The sequence below is a fragment of the Notolepis coatsorum genome (assembly GCF_963971535.1).
Source record: "Notolepis coatsorum genome assembly, chromosome: 7".
Classification (NCBI taxonomy): domain Eukaryota; kingdom Metazoa; phylum Chordata; class Actinopteri; order Aulopiformes; family Paralepididae; genus Notolepis; species Notolepis coatsorum.
In genome coordinates, this window is record NC_140171.1 from 33,238,245 (window position 1) to 33,255,700 (window position 17,456).

Below are 17,456 nucleotides of genomic sequence, written 5' to 3' on the forward strand. Positions count from 1 at the left end.
GATGGAGGAAGGCGGAGCCATGGGTGGAAAAGGAAGAAGAGAGATGGAGGAAGGGCGTGGGTGGCGATAGAATGGGAGAAAATAAAAGGTAGAAGACAGATGGAGAGAAAACAAGTGATGGTGAATGGTAAGGGAAGAGATGGGAAGAAAAAAAGAAAAAAGAAAAGAAAAGAGAGAGAGAGTTTTAAAGAGTGGTCTGTCCAATCACAGTTGGCCCTGAAGAACTTGGCTCCGCCTCTGGATTACCGACAGGCTCCAACTGGACGCCCTGCAGAGACACGAGACAGCAGCATCTCAATGTGTGTGTGTGCGTGTGTCTATGTATCTTTGCATTCATGTTCATGCATGCATGCGTGTGTGTGTGTGTGTGTGTGTGTGTGTGTGTGTGTGTGTGTGTGTGTGTGTGTGTGTGTGTGTGTGTGTGTGTGTGTACTTAAGCATTACATCACACGCAGGAGTGTGTTATACGAATTAGATCATGCCTAGGGGTGGTTGTTAGGCCCGAGGAGCAGCCGAGGGTCGTTAGACCCCCCTAGGCATGATCTAATTCGTATAACACACGACTTCAAGTGATGTAATGTCTTTTATACAATGGCCGAATTCATCCAACCTTATTGCTATACAATAAACACACAGTAATTGAAGCATAATGGAGATTTATTCACAAAACCATCATCAGAAAAAGTTGGTCAAAAAAATAAATAAGAGGTGCCTCCGTGTCTAGAAGCCGGTGCGGTGCTTCAAAGCATGCCATCTAACAACAAACTTCATATAAATCCTGCAATGTATTATTGTTTTGACAATGGGTCATGACAAACCAATTACATAATCCAACATTGTGTAAACAACTAACATTCCAGTTAACGGTATCTTTTTTTAATTATTCGTTACGAATATATCCATACTTCCATTGTGTCCGGGACATCCAGTGAAATCGCTTCGTGCGACTGTGTCCTTTTGCAGAGGCAGGTTGCTACAAAGCATGCCATCTAACAGTGAAGATACCGGTTGTTATTTGATTGATTGATTGATTGAAAATGTTATTAACAGATTGCAGAATGGGTACAATACAGTACAGCTCAATACACACAATTGTTAACACTTTCCGTGCCACTCACGAGATTTCTCAGGTTTTTTTATAGGTGGTTGCTAGCCACTCACGAGATTTCTCTGATTTTTTATTATTTTCTTTCTTTTAGCGATCTGAAAAATTATTGCATCACCCGAGCCTACCCGAGTATAGCCGAGGGGCGCTGGCGATCACTGTGGAAAAAAGCGCCCCCTGTCGTCTCCCAGATGACATAAGTGATTTTGGAATGGACTCAATGAAAATGAATGGGGAAAAAAATCCGGTACTCTATGTTATCAGTGTTAGGATAATCAGAGTAAGTTTGATGAAGTTATAAGCTGTTTTGTGAAATGTCCTCTTACGGTTTCACTGTAAAAGTCCGTGAGGAAATCAACGGAGCGATTATCAGTGCGCGGCCGTAATGTGCTTGCGTGCACGTATAATATTGATCATCTAGCGTTTATTTGAAAACGATTCATAAAAAGGCCGACGAATATCAACGTTGTGGAATATTCCACTAAAAGACGATTTTCATAGAATGCTCCAGAATGAGCTGTTTTTTATATCAAAACGGGGGCTTTTCTAACTGCTCTGAAACGGAAACGACGCGATAAAAAAACAATCTGCCTTCACAGCACTGACTGGAAAATAGTATTTGATAATGCGATGGGCAGATTAGACACATAGCCATAATTTAAAACATAGATTAGGCGATATTAACGTTAACATTGGCGCCGATGGTGGCATTCAGCCGGTAAAACGGAAAACCAGGCGTGGCGCTCAAAGTGTTAAGGGGATGCAGACCAGAGAAAGACTTTTGTCTTGTTTACATCAGGGTCCCCCATTTTCAATGCATCATAACATATATGACATACAGATAGACAGTGCTACATCTATACATAGGTTGCTACAAAGCATGCCATCTAACAGTGAAGTTAGCGGTTGTTATTTGATTGATTGATTGAAAATTTTATTAACAGTGAAATGACAGTGTCCTTTTGAAGGAGAGGGAGGTTCTACAACGAATGCCATCTAACAACACACTTCCCGCTATTTATATTTTGTTTCACAATGAGTCATGACCAAGCAATTACATAATCCAACATTGTGTAAGCAACTAACACATTCCATGTGACTTTATTCAAGTTCTTTAATAGTTGTCATACAGAAGTACAGAATACTTTCATACAAAATGCTTCTTACTGTTACTTATTGTTTTTGAATGAGTCGTTATGACGATATCAATACATCCATTCATAAAGATTATTGTCCGCCATCTTGGTTTCATTCATAAAAACACGAACGGCGGAGTGATTCGGAAAAAAAGTTATTCGGTTGTGGGCGGGTTCTGGGATCACGTGGAGTGTGTTATGAGAAATAACAGACTCCCTTATTTCATAACCCGTTTTTGCTTAGCGGAGGCCGCAGTTTTGTAGCTCAATCATGGTCCAACTATGGCATTCATGTACTTGGCGATGTTATGGAGGACAATGGTCTAAGAACATTCTCAGATCTGAAAGAGTCATATAACTTACCTGGCACCTCCTTTTTTTTATATTTACAGCTCCGCTCGGCTATGCGAGCCTATGGAGTTCCATGGACCAAACCAACTACTCACCCGTTAATTACTTTCTCTAAAAAAACTGCAGGTCTCTCCAAAGGACAAGTCTCTATAATTTATAAAGATCTATCACAAAGATGTACTTCGTTAATACCTGTTATCCAATCGTGGAGCACAGAATTGGGATTAGAACACCATCACTCTATCAATTGGACCAGAGTTTGGGGAAATGTTACTACTGTATGGCATCACGAAACCCAAATCATCAGCAGATTCATTTCAATTTTGTCCATAAAACATATTTAACCCCCAGAAAGCTTATAGAATGAGACGTGCTATGTCACCAAACTGTACACTTTGTTCTCTAAATACTACTGGTACTTTTACACATATGATGTGGGAATGCCCCACAGTTAAAAGTTTCTGGGAACAGATAACTAATTATCTATCTAAAGTATTACAAAAACATATTCCCTGTTGTCCCAAATTACTTCTCCTTAATGATGATGATTCTTTAGCTTTAAGTATTGTTCAGAGACGATTTTGGCTGGCAGGAAGTACTGCTGCAAAAAAAATGTTGGCGCTGCGATGGCAAGCTCCACACTCTCTGCCCTTTAATCACTGGAAACAGTTATTAGCTGATGTTGTAACAATGGAGCTTTCTACAGCTAGATTAAATGGGGCAAGATATCAAACAATAGATAGCTGGAACCATATTCTCTATCAAGTTAGGACCTTCAATATATAGCTAGCAGGACATAACTAATTATATCTGTATAATTCCTTTTAGTTTTTAGTTTTATTTTTTCGGTCTTTGTTGAACTTTTTGTTCAATTAATTTTCTTCTCAGGCCTATGACGGGGTGGGTTGGGGGGGGGTTACTATTACTATTATTATTATTATTTTATTTATTTTTTGTCAACGGTGGTTGGTGCAGGGGTTAGGGGGTAGGAGTTTTTTATTTTAAATGAGGCAAGGGACAAGCCAATGCAAGTAATTGGCAAAAAATTTAAATGTATGTTTTTATGTGCATTGTATGTGCATTGTATGTGCATTATATGTATGTGCGTTATATATCCTGCCTTTTCTTCCAAAAAATGAAATAAAAATATATAAAAAAAAAAAAGAAATAACAACGTCTGAAAGAAGTGTTTCAGCCAATCAGAATCAAGAAATGTGCATGCCATTGTATAAATATATGCACTGTGCTCGTGAGGCAGAGTACAATACAGAAATCCATACATCAATAGGTGAGTGTAGCAGCACAGCACAGACCTCAGTAGCTCCACTCTATATGTGACAAAGTTAATGCTGTTCTCTAGAGCCAAATGTACTGTTTGTGATGATTTGCACCACTGTGAATGGGTCCAACATTGAGAGAGCAAAATAATATAAATACTGTGGCATCTGGCTTTATGATAAAATTACATTTAAATGCCATGTAGATAATCTTGCAAGTAAACTGCGACAGAAGATTCGCTTTTTGTACAGAAACTAAACCTATTTTCCTATGCTTAGCAGAAGGAGGGTCGTTGAAGCAATTTTCTTCATCGTCCGTTTTGGATTATGGAGACGTCGTTTATAGACATGCTTCTGTTTCTAAAGCCCTTCATTCTGCCCTTAGATTTATCACCGGTGACCGTTATGGTGCCCATCATTGTATCCTGTATGATAAGGCAGGGTGGCTCACCCTGGTAGAGAGACGTGGCTTCCACTGGCATCTGTTTCTGTGTGAAGCCATTATGGATGATCTTCCACCCTACATGGACTCTGGACCTGATCACACTCGCTCTGGTGATTAAGCTTACGCTTAAGGTCCCCAGAGTTTGCACTGAATTAGGGAAATCTGGTTTTATCTTCTGTGCCCCCGACACACACATGGAATGTTTTGCAAAGCACTTTAAAACCCAATACTTTAGTATCAATTGGTCAGTTAAAGCTATAATAGTCAACCATTTCACCTCAGTCTGTAGTTGTTTTAATGAATTCATTGTATTGGTATTGTGTATTGTACCTCTCAACATCATTGTAAATCTACAATCTTTCAATATTAAATAAAGATTGAATGACTGACTGACTAAAGTCAGTTGTTAGCTTCATGTTCTGTGTGAAAGGGTCAGACTAGCAATTAGTAGACCACCAAAATGCTGACTTTCGATCATGCAGCCGACACTGCACTACGTTTGCCCTCTGTGAAAGGTGCAGAGAAAAAGCGGTCTCTCTTGTGCATTACTTACAGTATGTAGCAATGCTGGAATACCTTACTTCAGGGAGATAATTATGTAGCCTACCTGCCAACAGTCCCTTTTTTCTCCGGTTTCTCTCATGTTTGAACAGTTTCTCACGCTGAGCTCTCTTTTGGTAATTTCTCTCGTTAATGTAATTCCCCCCCCCCCCCCCCCCCCCCCCCCGCAGAACATTTTTAAATTGAGTTATGTGTAGCGAAACAAATTTAATTGGGCAGTCTTTGGAGGGTTTGTGTTGCCAGATTTGATTGAGAGACCTCTTGTCTCCTTCATCTACAACGCTTAATTATTCCTGCACAAGCTGGCAACCAAGAGTGAAAGTAAAACTCCTCAGCAGTGCACAGTCAGCCTCCGGCGAGTTGAGAATGGACGCGGACAAAGCTCCCAAAATCAAAGAAATATTAGATTTATCTTCATCTGGTGTAGGAAATAAGACATGACATGCTCAACTCACGATGAAATATAGAAGAATGGGTGCTGGCATATTGGATACACTTCCTCAATACCCTCATTCCCAATGTTTTTTTTTTATTATCTTTTGTTTTATTTTTTATGTCGTTGTAACCTACATAATGAAACTCTGTGTCTGGAATTGTTGGGGGTGCCCCCTACTGGTTGAGGGTGTCTATAATTTACCCCACCTGGGTCTTTTGATTTACGCTGAGGAAGGGCGTCTTGCCCCGAAGCGTCCGTGTGGCAATATATAATTAAGAGTGCTGTCCTAGTCTCTTCATCTGGTGCGAAATAGTGTATTTCCCCTTCCGTATTGGCACTGGACTAATATTAGGCTACGTGGGGACCCATGGTAATAGAGAATTATGCCCCGATCTCACCAGGGCGAAGGCTGCAGCTATTGATCTGCCTTTTGGTCTACGTCTGTTTTTAATCCATTTTCATTGATGAATATCCGTTTGTTGGACAGGGTTGAAGCTGTGTACATCTCTGCCAGAGTTGTGTCAATTTGGAGGGACAGAAAAGTTCAGAGAGAATGCTGTCCGCAAGGCTGTTGTTTCTGCAAAGGCATGATTATGTCTCTTGTGAAAAATAAACCCAACGGACAGTAATACCTTCTGTCAATGTTCTATCCGTTCATTGACGGATCAATGTAGCTGCAGCCTAAGGCTCTAAGTTAATTGGCTAGCGCTGGAATCTTTACTACATACAGACATGGCAGATTCACCATAGCAATTTACTCCTACGTTATAGTCCCGACTTGGGCTTAAATAGAAAACCATGCATTTTGTTGGCTATAGGGCAGTTCTCGCTCTCACTCTCTCATAAGAAACAAATGGAACAAGCCTAATACTTTTATGCAGAGTTGTGATGTAATTGAGTTGACTTATTTGAAGAGAGAGAGAGAGCATTAAACTTTGTTTAACAGCTGATAAATGAACACTCATACATTTCTTGTGTTGCTTAACAACAAAAGTAGGATGTGGTTTTGTGTGTGAAATGGGACATGCCGGCAAATTGGTGGCTTTCTTGGGCAGTGTGAATGGGTCTGGAAGTCAACAATGTTGCATTTCAGAATGCCACCTTTTTGCCAGGGGCATGGGGTTTAATTAGTCTCAAAACCCACCCACATAAAAACCAGGCAATACAAGCACCCAGAACAGTATCCGTGAGCAGAAAGCCATCCTCACTGGGGAGAATCTCTGCTCTGCACTGAACAGTGTATAAAGTACTTGAAAGCCATACTTGAGTAAAGGTAAAGATATCTTATTTACAAAATAATAATGAGTCATTGACTTAGGTACTGTAACAAAGTACTTTACACCACTGAGTATCCGTGAGCAGAAAAGCATCGTTACGAGGGACAGTTTCTGCTACGTGTGCACGAATGCAGTCCCGCAAGCACGCGGCTGTGACGAGCGCTTGCTTGACCCTCCTTATACGAGCTCGCAACTGCTCAACACTTGTTCGCTATACAACTTCACTTTTGAGACTTTGGAGGTGGGAATGGAATAGACAGTGGCTGGTGTCCCTAAGCAATCTACCCCTGGGTTCTCGAAGCTTCTGTATTATTATGCTATCTGCTTAATTTTGTTGCTGTACCTACCAGCTTGAATGTTAATTGAGTGCACATATGTAATGAATAGGTCTTTGCATATCTGGCTGATGTCTTCAGGCTATATCATTAAGAGCAGGGAGTGAGGATAGAATGGAGGGAGAGGGACGTTTTTACTTCCTGCAGCGCCTGGTCGAGAAGGAAAGATCTAGACATTAACTTGCCGGGAGCAGACTTCTAAATCATAGCAGTCTTATTCATGACCTTTTCATTACACATTCAATTTATATTCAAACTGGTACAGCAACACAATTAGGCAGATAAGGACAATAATACAGATGCTTCTAGAATACTAATCTGCAGTGTAAACTAGGCAGAGGAACCCAGTGGTAGATTGCTTAGGTACCTATCGGTGAAAAGACAGAGACAATTTAGAGACAATGAAGTGATTAGATAGGTAGCTAACTATTTTAACAAACATAGTCAAATTCATCATAGAAGACCTTAGTGACAATAAGGCCAGCTCGCATAACGTTAGCCTCTAGCTAACTGTTTAACAAGGAAGTAGAGAGAGGAAGTCCTGAGTGATAGCGTGTCAGCCAATCATATCGGAGGTACGGCAGTTCATCGCTCTACGGGGCAGTGTTTTGGTGCCATGCCATAAGTCCATGCCATTGCCCTGAATAGGACGTCCATTAAGGGCTCTACATGCTCGAGCAACTGCGACGCAACTGCGACACAACATCGACAACGCAACAATGTTGCAGACACTCTGCCTTTATGCTTCTGCAACATCCACGCGCAGCATATGCAACATTGTACCCGGTATGTAGCTAGGTTCCCTGGCCTAGATAGATGAAACTTCCCTTCTCAACCAACCCATTGATAACAACCCATATAATAGCCGTGTTTATGTTTGTTTTTGCTCGTGTTCTTGTATATAGTGTAATATAGTTATATTTAGTTCATTTGTTACGTTTGTTAGTTCGTTAGTTTAAACTTTAGGTTAGTTGTAACTTGTAACGTTAGTTTAGGTTCGTTTTAACGTTAGATAATGTACAAAATAAATGTCTTTCCGGTGTTTTAGACGTCGCTCTTTTATTTTGAAACCCCCCCGACCGGAAGTATTATTGATGCTATCGCTATCGGCTTGTGTAGTCCGGTTCTGTGTTTTTGAACAGACGCTAAATACAAATGTTGAGATTGTTGGTGAACAACTAACTTTAGGTTAGTTTTAACGTTAGCTAGCAGCAGGGATGGACGCTGTTGTGCAAATGCAGGCAGCTACAGTACAGGCACTCGAGGAAGAGCTGCTGAATTTTATCAGCAGGAGAGAGAGAGCTTGTCAAAGCCGTTTATACCTGTGGCTGTGTGGTCGTATAGGCACGAAAGTGCAGCTCGAACTACCTGTTGTATTAAATTAATTGATTGCTGTTTAACTTGTCCGTGTCCAGTCCTTTCGATTAGCCCCACCGTTCATTGTAAACAATGATGCATGTAATTATATTAACGTTACTGTGTGTTGTTGTAGCTATGTTAATAAATTCTGAATGGCATTAACGTTAGTTGGGTGGCTACAACGAATTCTCACAAGCTGGCATCGTGAAATATCAACACCAGCCATGGGTATACTGTTTACTAAATTGTGGAGGCTTTTAATCGTCAAGGTAAGAGGATTTGAAGGCATATGCTATGGAAGTCTTCCCCTGCCACTCCACTTTGTTGAAATGATAACTAGGGCTATAGGATAACCACCGGTTAATACGCGATTTTTTATTGGTTTGTCATGACAAACCAATTACATAATCCAACATGTGTAAAAGACTAACATATTCCAGTTGACCGGAATTTTTTTTAATGATTTGTTACGAATAGATCAATACTTCCATTTGTATAAATTACGTTAACTATCGAGGATAGTATTCCTGCCTGCAGAACCAATATTATATAACAGCCCGACCCCATTCGCTAACCAACCAATGCTACGCAACACGTTGTTCAGATTAGATTTTGGTGAAAGGTACGCAACATCCTCGCAACACACTCTACAACACCCTCTGCAACATCTGCAACCATGTTGTGTTGCAGTCGTGTCGCAGTCGTGTCGCAGTTGCTCGAGCATGTAGAGCCCTTTAGTCTGTTATCTCGAAAAATATGCCCTTAATATTTAATGTATTGAGCCAACCATGTGGCGTTGTTTCAAGCCATAGTACAGTATGTCCCAATTAAAATAAAGCCACACACCTCTCTCTCTAAACACAACAATACAAATCCATCTACATCTCTCCCAAATTCGCAAGAGAAGTAGAGAGAGAAGTAAAAACGCCTTTCTTCCTATCTATTTTGGCACGTATTTCAGCACCATGGACAGAGAGTGGAGGTTTAATTATCATCATTAGTCATTTGCTTAAATGCATTGAATTAGACAATGTCTAGTGGGTAACCAATGGGTATTACAAGTCTCCTCTCTCACAAACCCATTCAGATTAATAAAAGTCTGTGTTCCTAGTCCCAGTCTGTGTTCCTATTTTTGTCCTCATATGCACAGTAGCCTACCATCATTAGCAAACATTTATATCCATAGCCTGAAAGGCACAGAAATCCATTGGATGGTTATTAATAGCTGCTGCGGTTTTATCATAATAACTGAACTGAGCAGCATTCTGTATTGTTTGGCTCTGGACGCAACATAAGTGGATGAGTTCCTAGCCTGATGTGCCCCTTACACTGCACAACCCCAGGAAATGCTGCTTTATTAAACAACAGGGTAGAGAAGACGTCTTACATTGAAAACCAAGGCTGAGGTGGTTATATATAACTGTATATTAAACACACTTTAACATGGAAAAAGACAATTAACTACACAATTATTTGCAACACTTAACTATTTGACATATTTTAAAACAACTAGTACCACACATTTAGCTGCAACTGCAAAGCATGCAGGGATGGAGGGAGTCGCCAACTGTCTCTAATATTGCAGCTCTGTGCTGACCCTATGTCCAACTGTTTCCAGCATCGCTACACTGCCCTCTCCAGCACGTCGCCCGTCCTCAGCGACTTAGACCCTCACCACAAAGTCCCTATAGCGACGAGGAAGTTGCCCCCAAGGTCCGCCTAGTATGGCTGGGTGGCAGTTGGGGGAGCCATGCCAGGTGAGCTGGGTTGATCCACTGGTCCTTCACATTCTCCCAGGGGGCAGTAGGGAGCCCAACAGTCTTGATGCAGGACAACTATTTGCCCGGTACACAACATCCAGGAGCTGCTCCAGCACCTCACAGGGTCCCATCCACTTGCTGGCGAGCTTGGGTGAGAGACACCCTTCTTTCTAACCAGGCAGAAAACCTACACCTTCTCCCCCAAAGGTGTGGAACAGTGGTTGTCATATGCCCACTTCTGTTTCACTCCTGCCTCTGCCTGGTTTTGCAGAGCGAAGTCATGTGCCTCAGCCAGGTGCTGCTGAAGCTCACACAAGTACCCAAAGCCAGGCTCTGTGGGTAGTTCGATGCCAGGGGTATGCCAACGGTGAAGTCCGCAGTTCCCTTGTGGTATAATTTACTAATGAAATCAAGGGTTTCAGATGACATCTACTGTAAGAATGTAACCAGAAGACATGAACAGCCAAAGGGGGCATTCTAATTAGGGAAACAGAGGCTGTTTATAACAGCTGAAAGCCAAGATAAGGACAAAAGGGGGTTGTTGATGCAAGCTGTTGAGACAACAGTAAACGGCCAGGAAGAAAACTGTTGGAAGTGTTTGTTAACAGGTCACATCTTGTTCAATAGAATGAACGACTTGGCGACTGCATGTCCTTTGTTTATAAATTAGGTTAGCTCAAAAAAGGCCAGTGTGAACACAAACCAAAATCAAACAATGTATCATTCTCAAATTTGGTCCGCCAGAAAGTGGACTTTCAGATGTGAACACTGCCATAGCGTTTAGGGATTTGCGCTTATTTGCCACCATGTTTGTGAAGACGGTAGGTGCGTAGCAATAACTGCTCGGTGCAATTGGCGCCAGGCTTTGTGGATTCGAAAATTTTCTGGACAAGGCTAATTTGCATAGAAAGGGGACATGTTCCGCCCATATTACCTCATTTAAATAGCGCCAATTGCACCGGACGCAATGCTGACGGAACGCAGTTGCCACCTCATTTCACCCGTTGCGCGTCCTCTGTGGATACCAAACTGAGTTTCAGAGCGATATGCACCGGCTTTGTGTCGGAAAAATCTGCGCAAACCCTTTGTGGATCCCGCCCTTAGCCTCTAATTGCTATATATATAATTGCTATACCGTACTTTTCGGACTATAAGCCGCAGCTTTTCCCCCCATTTTTCGACCCTGCGGCTTATATAACGGTGCGGCTTATATGTGACTCGACGTGACCAAACCGAAAATGTTAAAATCAAAATATTGCTTTTTTGACTGCATTGAAATGTTATTTATCTGTTCCCTTATTTGCTAAACTTAATACAACTTGTAAATGAGTTAATTCTTGTTATTTGTCCGACAGTATTGTGTCCCAATGCTAATTACATATGGTAATTAAACATTAAAACACCTGCGGCTTATAGTCCAGTGCGGCTTATATATGTACACATCATTCAATTTAGCTGCTGCGGCTTATAGTCAGGTGCGGCTTATAGTGCGAAAAGTACGGTATATAGAAAATGCACCATTTAATTGCTCCCGATGAGCAGATTGGCACCTTGCATGGTTGCCTTTGCTGTCTGTGTGAGCTGCCAGTCTAACCCGAGCAAGATGTGGGAGCTTGAAGGTAGCCTTTGACGGCGGCGGCATCCCAACAGCAGGCAGTGACATCCCAGTGACAGCAGGTAGTGGTGGTGCCTCAACAGCAAGAGAGCTGAGGCATTCTAGTGACATTTTCTCTGTAGCATTTCAGAGTGTGGTGTGTATCATTAGTTACACTTTTGTTAAACCCTGAATACATTTTGTGTGTGTGTGTGTGTGTGTGTGTGTGTGTGTGTGTGTGTGTGTGTGTGTGTGTGTGTGTGTGTGTGTGTGTGTGCGTGCGTGCGTGCGTGCGTGCGTGCGTGCGTGCGTGCGTGCGTGTGTGTGGGTTGGTATCTGTCCTCATGCTGAAATACATGCCAAAATACTGTAGATAGGATGAAAGCTCTCTCTACAGTAAGTCAGGCATTGTGAATGTGAGAGAGAAGTAGATGAATTTGTATTGTCATATCAAGACACCACATGGTTTGCACGTCAAAAGACATTAAATATTAAGTGCAAAATTCCATGAAGTGTGTTTATTTTGGGGATAATGGTCCGTCAGACTAATGGGCCTCCTTTTGAACTAATTGGGGCACTTCAGACCAATTAATCTGCAAGTCATTAGCAGGCTTGTGAGAGAGGAGACTTGTTTGAATACCCATTAGTTACATTAGGTAGACTAGAAATTATGTAATTCTACTACTTTTTGGTTATGGGCATTTCTTTGTAGTTTGCTGTAAAAATAAGCAATATTTTCTGTGAAGTTTAAGCAAATTACTAATGATGACAATTACTCCTCCCTTACTAGCTCTCTGTCCATGGTGCTGAAATATAGATAGGATGAAAGGCGTATTTACTCTTCTCTCCCAGGCATTGCATCCCAACATTAGGCTGTGATCACATTGGGCACCTTTTTGAACATGCACACACCTTTCTCTTATGGTTTTCAATGGTTTTGTCACGACAGGTGCAAAAAAAAGCTATGCTTTTTCGGGGCACTCTCGATTTAAAACCTTTAGCTACAGAGCGCACCACCACAGAAATCCTCAGCAAAACAAACCAATCGATAATGGAGGAGAAGTTCATTTGGGCAACTTCCAACAGACCTTGTTTGTACAACCAGGCATTGTGAATGTGAGAGATATGTAGATTGTTTTGTATTGTCATGTTAAGAGAGAGTGAGATGTGTGGCTTTAATAAAGATAATATAAGATATTCCATTATTGATCCCCTTGGGGAAATTGTGACATACCTTGGCTTTTTCTGAAACAACACCACATAGTTTGCACATCAAAATACATAAAATATTAAGGGAAACTATTTATTTGTGGGATAACTGACCATGAGACAAATCTACCTCCTTTTTAACTATTCAGGGAAACAGCACTTCGGAACTGTGGGTTTTGTTTTCGGGATAACGGACTGTTGGACCAATGGGCTTTCAGTCCAATGTGAAATATTACTTATGGGCAGCCCCAGGAGTTTAGAGCTAAACTGTTGGGATTCGTTCGAGGGCACTGTTGAAAGTGACCAATCAAAGGAGAGACACCAGCCACTATCAAAAGTAGTATTGAGCAGTTGCGAGCGTGTAGCGTGGGCGGATACTGTTCCGTGCACCATATTGTGTGGGTTTGGAGACTAATTAAACGCCATAATGGACCTTTAGATGAGCTGTCTGTTTGGTCCAAATGAATAACCATTATGCTACTTATTCAGGCGGAATCAAGCACTGTGTCGGCCAGATTGAGTCCAAGCTATTTCCAATCCTCCTCTCGCTATAGTTTTTTTTTGTACCCCTCCCTCTCTCCCCGACATAATGGGGGGAGGGGACTATGGATCTATCTCCATGTGTTTTTTTTAGTTTGTACGTTAGTTCATCACACTGTAACATTGACTTTGTGCCACTAGGAGGCTGGTGCTTTGTGTGGAGTGTTCTTAAAGGAAAACTCCAACATTTTGGGAAATTAGCTTATTTGCCATCTACCCTGGAGTTAGACAAGAAGATACATACCTTTTTTCGAACCCAGCATCTCCTGCGTTAGTGGCGAGCGCCTTGTCCACTGCGCCACTTAGCCGACCTGGTAGCATTATTTTGATTGATTGAAGCAACTCTACTTTGGCATCCATTTAAAAAAAAATAGTAAAATGATTAGCCAATAAGATTCAAGCTTAATTTTAATGTGGATGGTCTTTGCACATCAAAACGCTCACCAGCCTGGCACCAGGGGGATTCCACGTGAATTTTGGCTTCAGAACTTTAACTGCTGTTTGTTGTTGTTGTCATTTATTTCTGATTTTGTTTTTATTGTGTTTTTATATTAAGCTGTAGTGTAAAGCACCCTGTGCATTCGTGCTGTGAAGGGTGCTATATAAATAAAGATCATTCATTCATTCATTCAGAAGTTCAGACCAATCAAATCACATTAAAGGCTAAACGTCATCATCATAGCCTTCGTTCTAGCTATCTAGTTGCTACATAACTATGGATGGTGGTGATGGAGAGTTTCTGATAGTGAACGATATCATAAAGTTACGATTTGAACAATAATTGAAAATGATAGAAAATAGAAGGCTGACACCGCAATTGTGTATTGAGAGAGTAAGGTACAACATTCTTTTAATATCGAAAACTACAAACGAACAGAATGGATAACTGGATCGGCTAAGGGAGCTATTTTTCTGGCCATGCCTCCTGTTCGACAAGGCAGGTGTCCTAAACAATCCCTGGTCCACCACTGGTTATTCTGATCTAACTAATCTGTCCAGGTCCATTGACAGACATGGCAAGTCAAAGAACCACATCACTGGGTGAGTGATTGTTTTTGTATTGAAAACACACTGTGACGTACATGGGTATGTGGGTTGGTCATTATCATTATTACTGTATTTGTGACACCATGTGAACATCAGATTAGTATGTAATATGTGTTATACTTTGTATGTGTGATGTGTGTGTGTCATGGTAGCTAATGCTGTCCCTTTCTTTCTTTGTCAGGTGCCGCCCGTCCTTACACTGAAGAGTGATGATTGCCTGATGAGTGGCAGCTGACGGCAATCGCCTCGAGGGGCGGGTGGATAAAACCTGACAGCACACACACATCCTGGCGCCTCTCTGTGTCAGTTGCCAGTGACCAGAGCTTGGAGGTTGCCTTTGTTTTCCACTGTGTGTGGATACTATATTGTATTGGCCTTTGATGCCAATCTTTCACTTTGTGTGGGTAATATATATATTTGGCCTCTGTGCCTATCTTTCACTGTGGTGTGGCACTGGATTCCCTATTGTGGGATTACTATATATATGTTGTTGGCCTCTGTGCCGACTACCCCTGTTAAGGGAGCATATATATATTGTTGGCTTTAGGCCATTTGCCACTATTCCATTTAATTGAAACTATAGCATATATATTGTTGGCTTTAGGCCATTTGCCACTAGTTCCACTGTGTGTGGAACTATATAGGGTGTTGGCCTTTGTGCCAACCCTTGTGCCTACTTTATTATAATTATCTTGTTTGTTTTCCCCTTACCTTTTTCCCTGTTTGTCTATTTATTGTGGGTTTAATTCCCTTCCTTCTATTGTATAATAAATATCATTTACCTTTGGAAAACGCTTTGTATTGTTTCTTGCCTGCCGGGACCTGTGCTTAAAGCACTCACTGGACGGGCTGGTTTCATGTACAGCCCTCTCCAGCTATATTCTATATGGTCATCAGACCTTTGTACATGACACACACACACCTGTTGAGCCATCTTCGACGTAAGATGCTAATATTGTGTTGTTTTGCGATCTTCGACGTAAGATGGTGGTAAAATGAGGCTATATAATTGTGTGCTTTAGCTCGGTTTATTTTATGTTTTCTTCCATCTTCGCTGAAACTGATTGTTATAGGCATGGTGGGATAGGAAAGCTATCATTGTATTGCATGTGTTGAACCGTAATGGGAACTAATTCATACTATACAATTGTCGGGCCTTACAAATAAATTTGATTTGATTTGATTTATACGATCACAATGCTGTTATTGTAATGCTTTTTGGTAACAATAGTTTGTTAAAGCATTTTGTAAGGCAGGCTGTTCTGTGATTTGAAGAGGTTGTTGCCCAGTAAATACACGGGAGCTCAACCTGAACGTCTGCATTATTTGTCGAACCAAGAAGAGTTACATTGACTGTCATGTAACGTTTGTTGTTACATGCTATATGGCTAATGGCACACGCAACACATTCACGCAAGCATGCAAGGTGCCAACCGGCTCATCAGGAGCAATTAGGGGTTAAGTGTATTGCTCAAGGACACATCGACATGATGCCCAGGAGGAGCGGGAATCGAACCAGGAACCTCCGGATTGCCAGACGACTGCTCTACCTCCCGAGCCACTGTCGCCCCAGTATATGATATGTGGACTCCAGTTTAATGAATCCAAACATAGACGATGTGGTTGAATTCATTCCGTCACTTTGTAACACTTTCTTTTGTAACACTTTGAGCTCTGTTAGTGAAACGATGCCGCTATCGGCCTTATAGCATAACGGTCCCATTATTGCAACGGGTTGTAGATCTAATAACTGCATTATCAAAACATAGGTTGTAAAAAAAGAAAAAAAAACATTCTGACTTGGCATCCTCTGTAATTTTACCCATGCAACGCCACTGTTACCAATGGTAATGATTAGTGCTAACCTTTAATGATCTGATCATGGATCAAATAGGTGAATTAATACCAATACAAATCATATTACTAATATCGATAATATAGATTACGTCATATTGAAAAATGGTCTAGCAATCACATTGACAAACGTGACACTAGGACACAGCCAGGACATTTTCATTTTGGAACTATATTTACACTGTTTCTGGATATCGTGAGAAGACGTCCTAACTATGGACATACAACGTGAAAATGTTTGCTGGGTTATTAGAAGATGGCGTTTTAACAGAAGGAAGTATAGGCTGAGTGGGGATAATTTCATATACTCTATCACAGCTTGCTACTAGCCTACTAATAATAAATAATACATTTTATTTGTATAGCAAGTTAGGTGGCAAAGTTAGCAGACGATTATCTCTATATTACCAAAGCTATCATGTCTGATTATCACCGGTATATAATATACAAATTACCTAACAATTAGGGCTGCTTGATTATTGCAAAAATCATAATCATGATTATTAAATGTATATTAAAAAAAGCGATTATTAAACACAATTACTTGTTTATTTGAGAACATCATATGAAGTTGACTGAATTTGTTTTACCTGTCTTCTCAACTGTTGCGGCAGTAGGCTGTCATAAACAAACCGAGCCGAGGGGCTAAGCAGAGGAGTACAAACATTGTGACGCGCATCGTATAATAATTCCGTTCCACGTCCAGAATATGCTTTTTAACCTTTTATTCTTTTGCTTACTGATACAGATGGAATACACATAAATACATACACTAATACTAATACTGTTGCGCTATTGGATGCTATATTCTTGCGAAGTTGCGGAGTTGCGTTCTTGTAATACTATCTTGCGATTGCGATTGATGGAAAATATGTGCTCCAATCTCACCCCCCTCTTTCCGTAAACTGTCAACCAAGTGAAAAGGTGAATGAAATTCCATATGAACACTCCCATTACCGCCAAACCCCCGTGAATACGCCCACCTCCTAAAGTGACAGTACAACTAACCATACAACACCATAGAGAATACTGAAACTTACATTATGGCTCCTACATCAACTAAAGGCTGTTTTTCTGTCATCACATTACCAAAGATGTTTCAAAATAACTGGCTCCCTCCTCCCTCTCAACACAAGCTGTTTAGGCTTGTGGGGAAGGGGCGGGTGAAGG

General features: G+C 41.1%; 1 protein-coding gene across 1 annotated transcript in view; it reads right to left on the reverse strand.

Annotated features, from left to right (window-relative positions):
• The window catches only part of LOC311231611 (somatostatin receptor type 5-like), a gene marked incomplete at both ends in the record, with an annotated part of 122,767 nt that overhangs the window by 75,496 nt on the left and 29,815 nt on the right, over positions 1–17,456 (reverse strand). The gene's annotated exons all lie outside the window — the stretch shown is intronic.